The following is a 12,074-nucleotide window of genomic DNA, read 5'->3' on the forward strand; positions in this document are numbered from 1 at the left end:
ACCTGGCAAGGTTGATAATGACGCTCATGATGATAATCAAAATTAAGTAGATCTTAGTTTACCAAGACCGCTGAGCCGATTAACAGCTCTCCTAGGGCTGTCCCCGGAGGATCACGTATTTTTTCGTGGCTAAGAACCATTTGGTTACTTAGCAATGGGACCTACGACTTATTGTGGGATCCGAACGACATCGAGAAATGAATTTCTATCACCAGAAATAAATTCCTCTGATTCCTTGTTGGCAGAGCAGGGAATCGAACCTGTACCCTGAGATTGGTAGTTGAGCATGTAACCGACTCGCCCAACGAGGTACTTGATGATGATGATGATGATACGAGAGGTTTGCTAAACTGCAGGGAGAGACTGTAGCGTTACCATATATATATATATATATATATATATATATATATATATATATATATATATATATATGTATGTATGTATGTATACATATACATATATATATATGTATACATATATATATATATATATATATATATATATATTATATATATATATATATATATATATATATATATATAATAAAAGGAGTGGACTATTATCATTGGCCTTCCTTACGTGATGTGGCTCAAAGATCTTCGTTAGTTGGCAGAGAATTCAGCAACCTACCTATATATATATATATATATATATATATAATATATATATAATATATATATGATATATATATATATGTATACATATATATAAGTATATAATATATATATATAATATATATATATATATAATATATAATATATATATATATATGGTAGGTTGCTTGAATTCTCTGCCAACTAACGAAGATCTTTGAGCCACATCACGTAAGGAAGGCCAATGATAATAGTCCACTCCTTTTATTGCGATAAAAGGCGTCGATATGTTTTAACAGTGAGACTTTCTCCGCTCCAGTTCTCAGTAATTAGACAATTTTTACAAGTATCTGGTTTCCTCAAGAATGCAAAAGAAACGATAAGAAATGTGTGTGGAAACTTAATGGACAATATACGCTAAAATATGCACTTCGTTTTCTTCGTTTTCCCCTTCCACTCTCTCTCTCTCTCTCTCTCTCTCTCTCGCTCGTCTCTCTCATCTCTAAACCCACAAGTCTTCCACTCTCTCTCCTCTTCTCCTCTTCTCCTCTCTCTCTCTCTATCTCTCTCTCTCTCTCTTCGCCCTCTCTCCCCCCCTCATCTCCTCTCTCTCTCTCTCTCCTCTTCAGAAATGGAATCTTAAAATTCGGCCGATCTGCCAAAAGGCCCCACGAGAACAAATATTCTAATTTAATGTGGCCACATCCATAATAAAACTCGGCCAACGCGGAATCAGAGGAATTTATTTCTGGTGATAGAAATTCATTTCTCGATTATAATGTGGTTCGGATCTCACAATCAGCTCTATATAGGTCCCGTTGCTAGGTGACCAACTGGTTCCTAATCACGTAAAAATATCTAATCCTTCGGGCCAGCCCAAGGAGAGCTGTTAATCAGCTCAGTGGTCTGATAAAACTAAGATATACTTATTCATAATAAAACTTGGATTCTATTTAGTGAAGAACTCAAAATATGAAGCTTATAGGACAATCCGTGCGCGTTGTGCAGACTTTGGCAAATCCTGGCACCCAATACGTTATGTAAATGATCGCAACTAGAAAAAAAATAAATAAAAAGAGAAAAAAGTCAGAATCTTTTGGCATGACATCTCCGGGGAAGGAAAAAACTCTTCGACCAAAGTGACACCGATTGCCAATGTGTACATCCTATGTTCATAATTGTGAACGGCATAATAATATCAAACTATAGAGAAAAAAATTAGATCTGCGAACCAACAAAGCCTACACACCGAAAATGAAAGGTTAATCATTTGCAGAAATCCACAAGCAATGATAAGAAATACCATCTACACACACACAATTGAGTCTAGACGCCTGTGTCCAACTTTGGACTTTCCCTCGAATGTTAGAGAAATGCATTTCGTAAGAGAGGGTTATGTATGAACAAAGGGACTGAGTGTAGAGGCCTCTAATCTGAGCAGGTTTAGTAACACAGGATGTTTGTAGTCACCCTCTGCTGATAAAGTCCAGCCCTTATCGAGGCCTGACACCTGATAACGGCGAAACGCACCTTCAGTTTGGACAGCAGTCGTAGGCACACACACAGGCGGCATCGAGCACAAACCAAACCATTTCCTGCATATGAGAGTGAGTAGATGCCGCAAATTATCTTCCACGCGCTTGTCCAAGTTTCTGTTCCTGTTTTCATGGAGTCGTAATTCCTTATGCAATTCATAAAGCACAAAGAGATTTACTCACTGTGAGAAGAGAAGAGAAGAGACGGCACCGGAAATGTGTTTCGCGGGACGTCCACCTCTTTCTTTGTTTAATAACCAGATGCTCTGCTTCTCTCTCTTTCATTTCGGGCGATGCTTTTTGCTTCAACAGCTCTGCTTGACTGTCTCCTTCTTCAAGAATATTATTCCTAAAGTCATCTATGATGAGGAAGTTCCTTTTCTTCAGCTTAAGGAAATTCTGACCCTTAAGTTCGCAAACTGTGACTATAAAATGACGTCACAGGGTCAAGACATCATTCACTTGGGTCACTCAGTTTTGGTCACATTTAGCTCTGTCTGATCTTCTGCTCAAGATCATATTGGAAAAAATCTTCTTTCTCGATAACCTATCTGTAATAAAATCACTCTGATCACAGCCGTCCAATGATATTGCAAGCAATTACAATTTTCTTATAGGAAATACATAACCGATGATTTCAATATACATAAAATTATTGAGTAGTTTATATTTATTCATACACACACACACACACACACACACACACACACACACACACACACACACACATATATATATATATATATATATATATATATATATATATATATATATATATATCACAGGAAAACAGCAGTCATTCGAGATATATTCGCAAGGAAGCAAGGGAGACAGACGCCTTCTGGTAATTTAACAAAGCTTTATTGAGCGACGTTTCTGGGTCCAGCCCCATCATCAAGGCTGTAAAAAGGATTAATACATATAAAACATAATAAAAAAAAGACTCATCCTACAAACCAAACATACATTTAAAATTCACAGAAAACTTACTACAATGCTTAGAAAATGACCATCTTCTTCACTTGAGATGGTCATTTTCTAATCATTGTAGTAGGTTTTCTGTGAATTTTAAATGTATGTTGGTTTATTAGGATGAGTCTTTTTATTAGTTTTATAGTATTAATCCTATTATCCTATATATATATATATATATATATATATATATATATATATATATATATATATATATATATATATATATATATATATATATTAAGTATTTCAGTCTGGCATTAGACTTGACTTCACTAACTTTTTTCTCAGTGTAATCGAGTTTAGTATTTTCCAGCATCATCTGCCATTCAGGTAATGGGAAAAGGACATGGTACTGTAGAGTCACGCAAAAATGTTTTGCAACATACTGCAAAACTTTTCGGACAACAGCTTATAACAGTGATATCTGGCGCTATTTGGCAACTCCGTCGTAAGCGCATGAAACAATAGCCACAGACACGACTGGTGCGTCAAAGAAATTACCTCCCGTTTACACTAAACTGATTTTTATTTCTTTATATCAGTATTATAATTCCTTTATTTCTCTCTTCATTATTATTATTGTAATCCCTTTATTTAATCACTTATTCATTAGGTGTTACCAGATTTTCTCCTTATACTTTTCCAGGGGTTGTTTATGCATGAAGAAGAAGGTCTCTGAATTTACTCCCATGAGGACTGGGTGGATGACGTATTACTATAGTTTTTTATTTGACTCTTGCGCCCTACCGCCATGAGCGAAAATTTTTAAAATGTTTCGTTATTTTTCGTACTACAGGTTTTCAGCCACCATTTTTTTTTTCATATTGTTAGCCGTATGATTAATAACCAAAATCGAATAATAAAAGCAAATTTCCTTGCGATTTTATTATTGTTAGGTGAACAAAAACTTCTGGAACATGTTGCAAGACATTTTTGAGTGACTATACTACTAGGATCGACATGCGTAGTATAGTAAAGATTTTGATAAAATATTTCCACAGGATTTATACTACTCTGACCCAATTACGGCATGCCACAACTTCAAAGTATCTTACTATCAAGTAAACCTGCTTTGTCAACTGGACCATTTCTTATTAGGTTTTTGCCTATGGTATTGGGAAGTGAAAAACCAATTCTCTAATCAAGAGTGCTTTATGGAAGGATAATGTCATCTGCAGACATTATCTGTCTTTTAAGGATTTTGGTCTTGATAGTCTGTAAGTTTTTCTCTCTCTCCAATATCTTAGGCAAAAGCCTAAAAAAAAAAGCTGTCTAATATACAAAGACATCACAATTTGCAGATACCTTAAAGCTGTGGCATGCTCTAGCTGGGTCAAAGTGGCATTATAATTCCTGAGAAGAGTTTCGCTCAACATCTTGACAACACTACAGGTGGTGATCCTAGTGGCACACTCAGTCTACATAGGAAATCATGTCACCTTCCCGTTACCAGAAAGGGTGATTTAAATACTGAACCCGATGACACTGAGAGAAGTTATGAAAGCGGCCTCCACAAACCACATTAAAAACAAACGTTTTAATTTAAATGATGCATTATGCCGTCATAGACCATGTTCTTCATTACATTTTAAGCATTATTATGAAATGAATAAATCTTTAGATATGACGTAGTATGTCTGCTCGATATAAAGTTTATTGGTTGTGTTTATTCTACTTATGTAATCGTATACGTGTTTTATACGTGTATAACTGTCAATAGTTGAATTTCACATTGTGCAATGACCTTATTACGTCATTTTCTTTAATTACGAACAATGAAATTACCCTTGGGACTAAGAAATATGTACTTGACCACAAAACAATGTTAACTTTTTAAATGTATTTTGCCTTATGCTTATAAGACCATATCTTTATTAAAGTTCCATTTTGTGTAGTTACCAACTTTCCCTTTCCCTTTATACATTCTTCAAGCTACTTTTAACTTACATCTTTTGTCTGTGAATGTGGTATCTGAACAAAAAAATAAACCGCCTCTAAGGTCTCCTTTAGAGATGAATCTGCTTCACGGCGCAATCGAGTTTTCTGTACAGCCGCTACAGCATATGATCAAGGCCAACTAAAATAGGTCTGTCTTTCAGTAGTCCCGGTATAATGCTTGTATGAGCTGCCGCCCATGAAGCTTTGACCACGTCCTGGTGGTGGTCTATCCAATATTGTTGCTAGAAGCACAATTATGTCTAACTTTGACCTTAGATATTATAACAAGGTGACATCCGACCTCCAGCTTACTTGGATCACGTGCAAGAAGTTATGAACATGATATTCGTAGGTTAACGTGAAGTGGTCTTCGTAATTTATGTTCATACTTAGTACTACTCATGCTAACAACAAGGATCAAACAAAAAGGACATAAATTAAACACATAGATTCTTAGTTGTAAGTGGAAACACTAAATAATTGAACAGAAACATAAGCCTAAATTCAGTATATCAAATAAATCAAAACGTGCTAAAATCTATGGTCAAATAGATTCTTGTTTCACCCATGAAAATTAAAATAAACACGCTATGTTTTATTAGATATAATTTTTCTGGATGTGTAACCTGCACATTATGTATTTTTTACATTTTCATTCTAATAAATAAATCATAAATATCCTATGCTAAACTTTCTGTATCTGTAACACAATGCAAACACCTTCTTCAGACCTTTTTAGGCTTTTTCCCAAAACAAGAACCGCAGTACAGTAGTTTGTAGGCTGACTCCGCAAGTAAGCGAAAATGATTGAGGTTAGGGGGCTGCAATTTGATATGTTTGGTGACTGAAGGATGGATGATCAACATATCAATTTGCAGCCCTCTAGCCTCAGTAGTTTTTAAGATCTAAGGGTGGACAGACAAAGCCGGCACAATAGTGTTCTTTTACAGAAAACTAAAATGAATACATAATAGGTGCCAACACATCATGAATCTTTAAACTGATTGTGTTTATCTATCATTATTTTGTTTTTTTACAAATGTAAAAGCAAAACAGATATAAAAGCTCTTTATCTCCAGAGCTTTCAGGGTGGCGGGACTTTGCAGCAAGACAGAGGAATTCATCAGAGTTTCTTCAGTCTTTCAGACGACGACGGCCAAGACCGATCGAGGGGCCGAGTGAATGCGGGACGAAGCCCTCTCGATGATGGGCTCTTATGCTAATGAACTGTATGACATTTGTTGACTGGTTAACTTCATTTTACATACTGAAACTGAGTATAATGAGATCGTACCGTTACGAGCACATTCGCATCGATACCCAGAAGTTCGCTAATCACAAACCAAAAACTAATAAGTACGACAAACAGATGATAGACAACTCAACGAAGACGAAAATGAAAATCACGGATAAACAAAAATACGGCCGCAAGCGCGATGAGCAAACGTCAGAAAAAAACACCAACGAACGAGAACTGATCAGCCTTGCATTGCATGGAGGACGAACTTAGGAAGAAAAATACGAAATTTCTCCACCAGTGCAGCGATCCCGGCCGCTCGCTAGCTCGCTCGCTCGGCTCATCTGGATACATTATTCATCTCAAAGTGCGCGTTGATTCAGCCACTGGACTGGAGTGAGAGAGAGAGAATATGCTGCTGTTGCTGCTTCGCCTCGTTTTCTGGTAAAAGGGAAACGGAGACAGCTGCCGTAATCTTCCACACACACACACGACTAAGTGGCATTAACTGTCATATCTCTTAATTCTTTACGTTATCATGGTTATTGACAGCTATCTTTTTTCTCTAGTCAGCTGCTGATGGATTAAAAGCACCGTTATAATGACGACTTCTGGTAGAAATGAATTGAATAATTCTCAAACAACCTTGAAACTATCATATTTACCCCCGTAGAGTTTAACCAGTCAGCTATTAGATACCGATACTTTCTATGAAAAAAAAATCGTAACCATTAGACCCTTTCAGTTGGCTTAGTGTCACAAAATGGAGAATCTGCGAAACATAATGATTGTAAGTATTCTCGATCAAAAATTTATTCTCATACTGACACACTGTGGGAACAAATTTTGTCCTGAATAACAAAAATATATTAGAAGCCAATTTACCCAAATGGTAGGTTACCAGCAGCGCTGTTGAGCGTTGGTGAGGGCTTTTGAACCACGAGAGTGTTCAAATAGCAGGTTTTTGAACCCTATTTGTATTACGGTAACTTCTGAAAGATGCAATCCGACGACATACTTTAGATTGAAGATCTGCTGCCCAAAGCGAGGAGGCGAAACACATAACCGAGATTTCACACCCATACAACAAATGGCAAACCTTTGGAACGTCCCCGTCAGACCAGCCAATTCATCATCAGACCTTCAGTAAGCAAGGGGAAAATGAAGGAGACGAGGTAGATACGTATTCATTTAAAAGGTGGGGAGGGGGTTAGGGAGCTGAGGAACAGATACCGTATAACCAGTAGCTTGCAAGAACTGGTTATGAGGCGCGACTCCTGCTTTGGCAAGAAACTGGTAGACGGAATGGCCGTCTTCGGGCTAATGGCGGGATGGGATGATGGGGGAAATGAAAGACTGGTGTTGGCGAAGCCCCCAGCAGATCAATCTGGAAATATTACGCACCAGTATTTGCTAATGACTTCGCCGGCTAACTGAACATAAAGAGGAAGGGGGAGTGGGAGGGGGAGGAGGAGGAGGAGGAGGAAGAGGAGAGGGAAACATAATCATGATCGCTTGCGGCTGAAGGTCAATGGGAGGTCAGCATCCCCATTCAGCGGATGCTATAGGACGAGAGACTGTTGCATTCCCTGCGGTCTCCTCCACAGAGAGCCAAAGATATCCCACAAGGAGGAAAGAGATGAGGAAGGAGGGGAAGAGAGGAGAAGGGGGAAGGGGGTGGAGGGGGAAGCCAGTTGAGGTTCCGCAGCCGCAGACGTCAGTAGCTGGAAGCTGCAGAAACTGCGGCCGCTGGTGTGCTTCTGGAAGCGGGAGAGAGATGATGGTATTAGTCGTAGGGGAGTTGGCAATTGTTTTGCGGTAAAGAGGCCCCGGTAGAGGGCGGGAAAGTGGGGTGGGAGGCCCCCGTAGAGGGCGGGAAAACGGGGCCGACCCCTAGAACCCACCAGAGCGTGGTTGCGGTCACAGAGTCACCGCACACACACACTCTCTCGCAATAATGACTTCTACGAGAGATCACAAGAGAGCAAACATGCCTTCTTTCATTACTTGGTCAACGACTCACGCGGGAGGAATTTTCTGTCAATAAGAGAGGCGATGATGATGATGATGGCGTAAGAACCAGAAAGCTGAAACCCACAATAGCCTGCGTATCCTTCATATGGCAGGAGAGTCCTCAATGTACTCTCGTGTCATCATCTTTGAGTTTCCCCCTCTCTCACGATTCTGCAGTTTTGATTTCCTTTATATTAAAGTTCTTCGAAAATCTGCGGGTTACCAGTTTCTGTTTTCACAAAGCGGGCCACCTTCACTCATGCAATGTATAATTGTTATACAGGAGTATATGAATGAGCAATCCGGTGGTTTTTCATCAGTAAGTGATGTGTGCATTATTTGATAACATGTACCAAATAAAAAATATATATATATAAAGTACATCTGCTGTTTAAAAAAGGACAAGGAATAATCGATATAGGCTAATCATATTGATAATGGAATTAGTTTTGTAATATTTTCATTATTATTATTGTTTTCAATTATTATCATTACTGAAAATTAATAAAAATTCACAAGATACAAGATTAAAATATAATTTGAACTGGCGGACGAATTTTCATAGAACACACCGTCCAGAAGGGAAAAATGAAGAACAGACAGCAAAAGGGGACACGAACAGCAAATGAAGATTCGGAGAGCTGATAACATATAAGTCTGAAGACAACACTAAGACCATAATTTCTGTCTACACATGAGTTGTTACGAACAGCACCTGGTTATCTGGCAAAGCCTTTTATGTTTTCAAGTGCTGTAAAACGGAAAACTGGGGCCGAAAATGACACAAAGTACGTTCAAATGTTCCGAATCATAAATCACACAGTTACCTATGCAAAGCGAGCGAAGTGGAGGGAAGTGCAAGATTGACTATAGTCCAGGAAGCCTCAGTCTCGGTAGAGTTCAACCTCACATACCACAAACACACACATTGCACCACTTTGAGATCCATTTCAGATATCTGTTAACACTGGTGATTTCATATCGAAACAGATCGGAGCTGATAATAACAATAATAATAATAATAATGGGACACCAGACTTGAAGAGAAAGAAGGGGAAAAAATGGATAAGTATCACGACCTGAAAATAGAAATAAGAAGGATACGAGATATGCCAGTGGAAATCGTACCTATAATCATAGGAACAATAGGAGGCACGATCCCAAGATCCCTGAAAAGGAATCTGGAAAAACTAGAGGCTGAAGTAGCTCCAGGACTCGTGCAGAAGAGTGTGCTCCTAGAAACAGCGCACATAGTAAGAAAAGTGATGGACTTCGAAGGAGGTAGGATGCGACCCGGAACCCCACATTATAAGTATCACCCAGTGGAATTGGAGGACTGTGATAGAAAAAAAAGAAAGAAAGAAAGAAAAAATATAAATATATATATGATAATGATAATAAAAATAACAATATTCTTTATTTCATCTCAGGGCAACATCGAGACAGAGAAACAATGTGGAAACGACAGAATACACAAAACGTAAAGTTGCACCGGATAACAAGATATCACAATAGACGGCTACGATGAAACTAGCATCATCTGCATCATTTCTTATTTGCCCTTTTAACAGACTAAAATGGAGGATCTTAGCCGACTCTAAACATTATTGGCAACAGCTACATCTTCTCCAAAAGTATAGAAATAAAGATAACTGCACAAGGGCTTGTTTTGCGAACAGTCGGTATATTTATTTCCAACATAACGGTCTCTCTGCCTATGACGAAACATTTCCTTTACTTTGCTTCCTTTTACTCAAGTTAACAACAATAACAAAAATGTTACCCAAACGATACCTAAGACGAAAATTAAAAGTAACGAATGGAATGAGAAGATAAAGACACTGATGCAAACGAAATATAAATAGCTAAACAATGAAAGGATCTGTCAAGACAAAATACACTAAAGAATGGATGACACGAGTTGAAGAGATGCGTAATTTAACCATTTATTAAACAATAAAGGTAAATATATGTTATTGCCTTCGCTCACACGCTTTTCCCGGCTCTGCTTTTTTTTCCAGTCATTACTTTTTTTCACTCTACACATGGATTTTATTCCCAAATTAATTTCTAAAAGGTAAATGTTTGAGAGAGAGAGAGAGAGAGAGAGAGAGAGAGAGAGAGAGAGAGAGAGAACCATAATCCTCTGAAGAAGAGTGAACAGTAGTATTTCGGGATATAGTAGATGAACCAGAACAATACAAATATGAAGTCCCTCCTACTAATATCAGTAGGAGGGACTTAATATTTGCATTGTTCTGGATCACCAACTATATTCCAAATTACTACTCTTCACTCTTATTCAAAGGAATATGCTTCTAAATTTCTCTCTCTCTCTCAAACATTCACCTTTTAGAAATTATTTTGGGAACAACAGTCGGTGTTGGAGAGCATACACGAAGTATCTTAGAAAATCTATTTCTTGTGGACGTCGACCGCTAAAATACCGAGCATCAACAAAGCCTGCATAGATGATATTATCTCCTCAGAATCCGGTGACTGGCGGGGCACATTTGCACCTTGTAATAATGGTCAGTCTTCACCAAGTAACAACAGGACATTTTGTCAGCTTTTTCCCCGCGGCCTCCACTGCCGCTCGGCAAGTTTGTCCTCCGATGGAAATTTAATTCTACTGCTTTCCTAATGGTGGTCGGGAACTTCAAATACATCAATTTGTCACCCTTAATCGACATTAAATGAATGTGTATATATATGTATATATATACTTTTTTTACTAAATATATATATATATATATATATATATATATATATATATTATACATATACGAATATATATATATATATATATATATCTATATATATATATATACTTATATAATTAACTGATATACACATAAATATGCATAAATTAAATATTTAATTAATTAATATATATTTACTATACTCACACACGCCTGTATATAATACATACATACATACATAAGTCATATCACATTTCCGTGATTTATATACATATATCGAGCTACAATGTCCTTTAATATCTAATTCGCTCTACCTCGGAATTAATATATTTTCATATATGCTTAACCGAAGGGGAATTTGTTCTCGATAATAGACTTGCCTGGAGCCGGACGCGAACCCATGGAGCCTTTCAAATCCAGGAACGTCAGTGAAGCTTTTACCTCTTGCGGTGGTGTAGTAGGCAAAAGCTTCACTGACGTTCCTGGATTTGAAAGGCTCCATGGGTTCGTGCCCGGGTCCAGGCAAGTCTATTATCGAGAAAAAATTCCCCTTCGTTAAGCATATATGAAAATATATTAATTCGAGGTAGAGCGAATTAGATATTAAAGGACATTGTAGCTCGATATATACATACATACAAATATATATATATACATATATATATATATATATATATATATATATATATATATATATATATATATATATATATATATATATCCGGCAAGTGCTAATACACGTGGCATTTCTAACAGTCTAGAATAACTTTTAATATTTCCGGTGTTTATCCTCCTCAAGGCTGAGGCGTTCAAGGGGTAAAAAAAAAAAGATCTGCTACTAGGCTGCTCTATTTATTCATTCTTAAGGCAGATAAGTCCTGAAAGCCTCTGAATAAGAGCTGTGCTGGATGCAGCAGAAAGTGGCCGAGGACTTTTGTGACTCTCTGTACCTGGAGGAGTCCTGGAAAATCATCCATGGCTGGTAAAATCGTTCATCTTCATTTTCTCGTGAAATATGTGTTCGTGATAAATGGAGGAAAACAGTAGCAGTTATTGTCTCTTCCATACTATACTGAAATAT

At 37.5% G+C, this 12,074-nt stretch overlaps 1 protein-coding gene across 1 annotated transcript in view; it reads left to right on the forward strand.

The window, feature by feature from the left end:
• The first annotated feature begins 2,114 nt into the window (after positions 1–2,114).
• LOC135212978 (uncharacterized) overlaps positions 2,115–12,074 on the forward strand; it is a 199,226-nt gene continuing 189,266 nt past the window's right edge. The window contains exon 1 of the mRNA XM_064246741.1: positions 2,115–2,200. The gene's annotated coding sequence lies outside the window, so the exon portion shown is untranslated. The remainder of the gene's footprint in view (positions 2,201–12,074) is intronic.

This window comes from Macrobrachium nipponense, chromosome 42 (assembly GCF_015104395.2).
Source record: "Macrobrachium nipponense isolate FS-2020 chromosome 42, ASM1510439v2, whole genome shotgun sequence".
NCBI lineage: Eukaryota > Metazoa > Arthropoda > Malacostraca > Decapoda > Palaemonidae > Macrobrachium > Macrobrachium nipponense.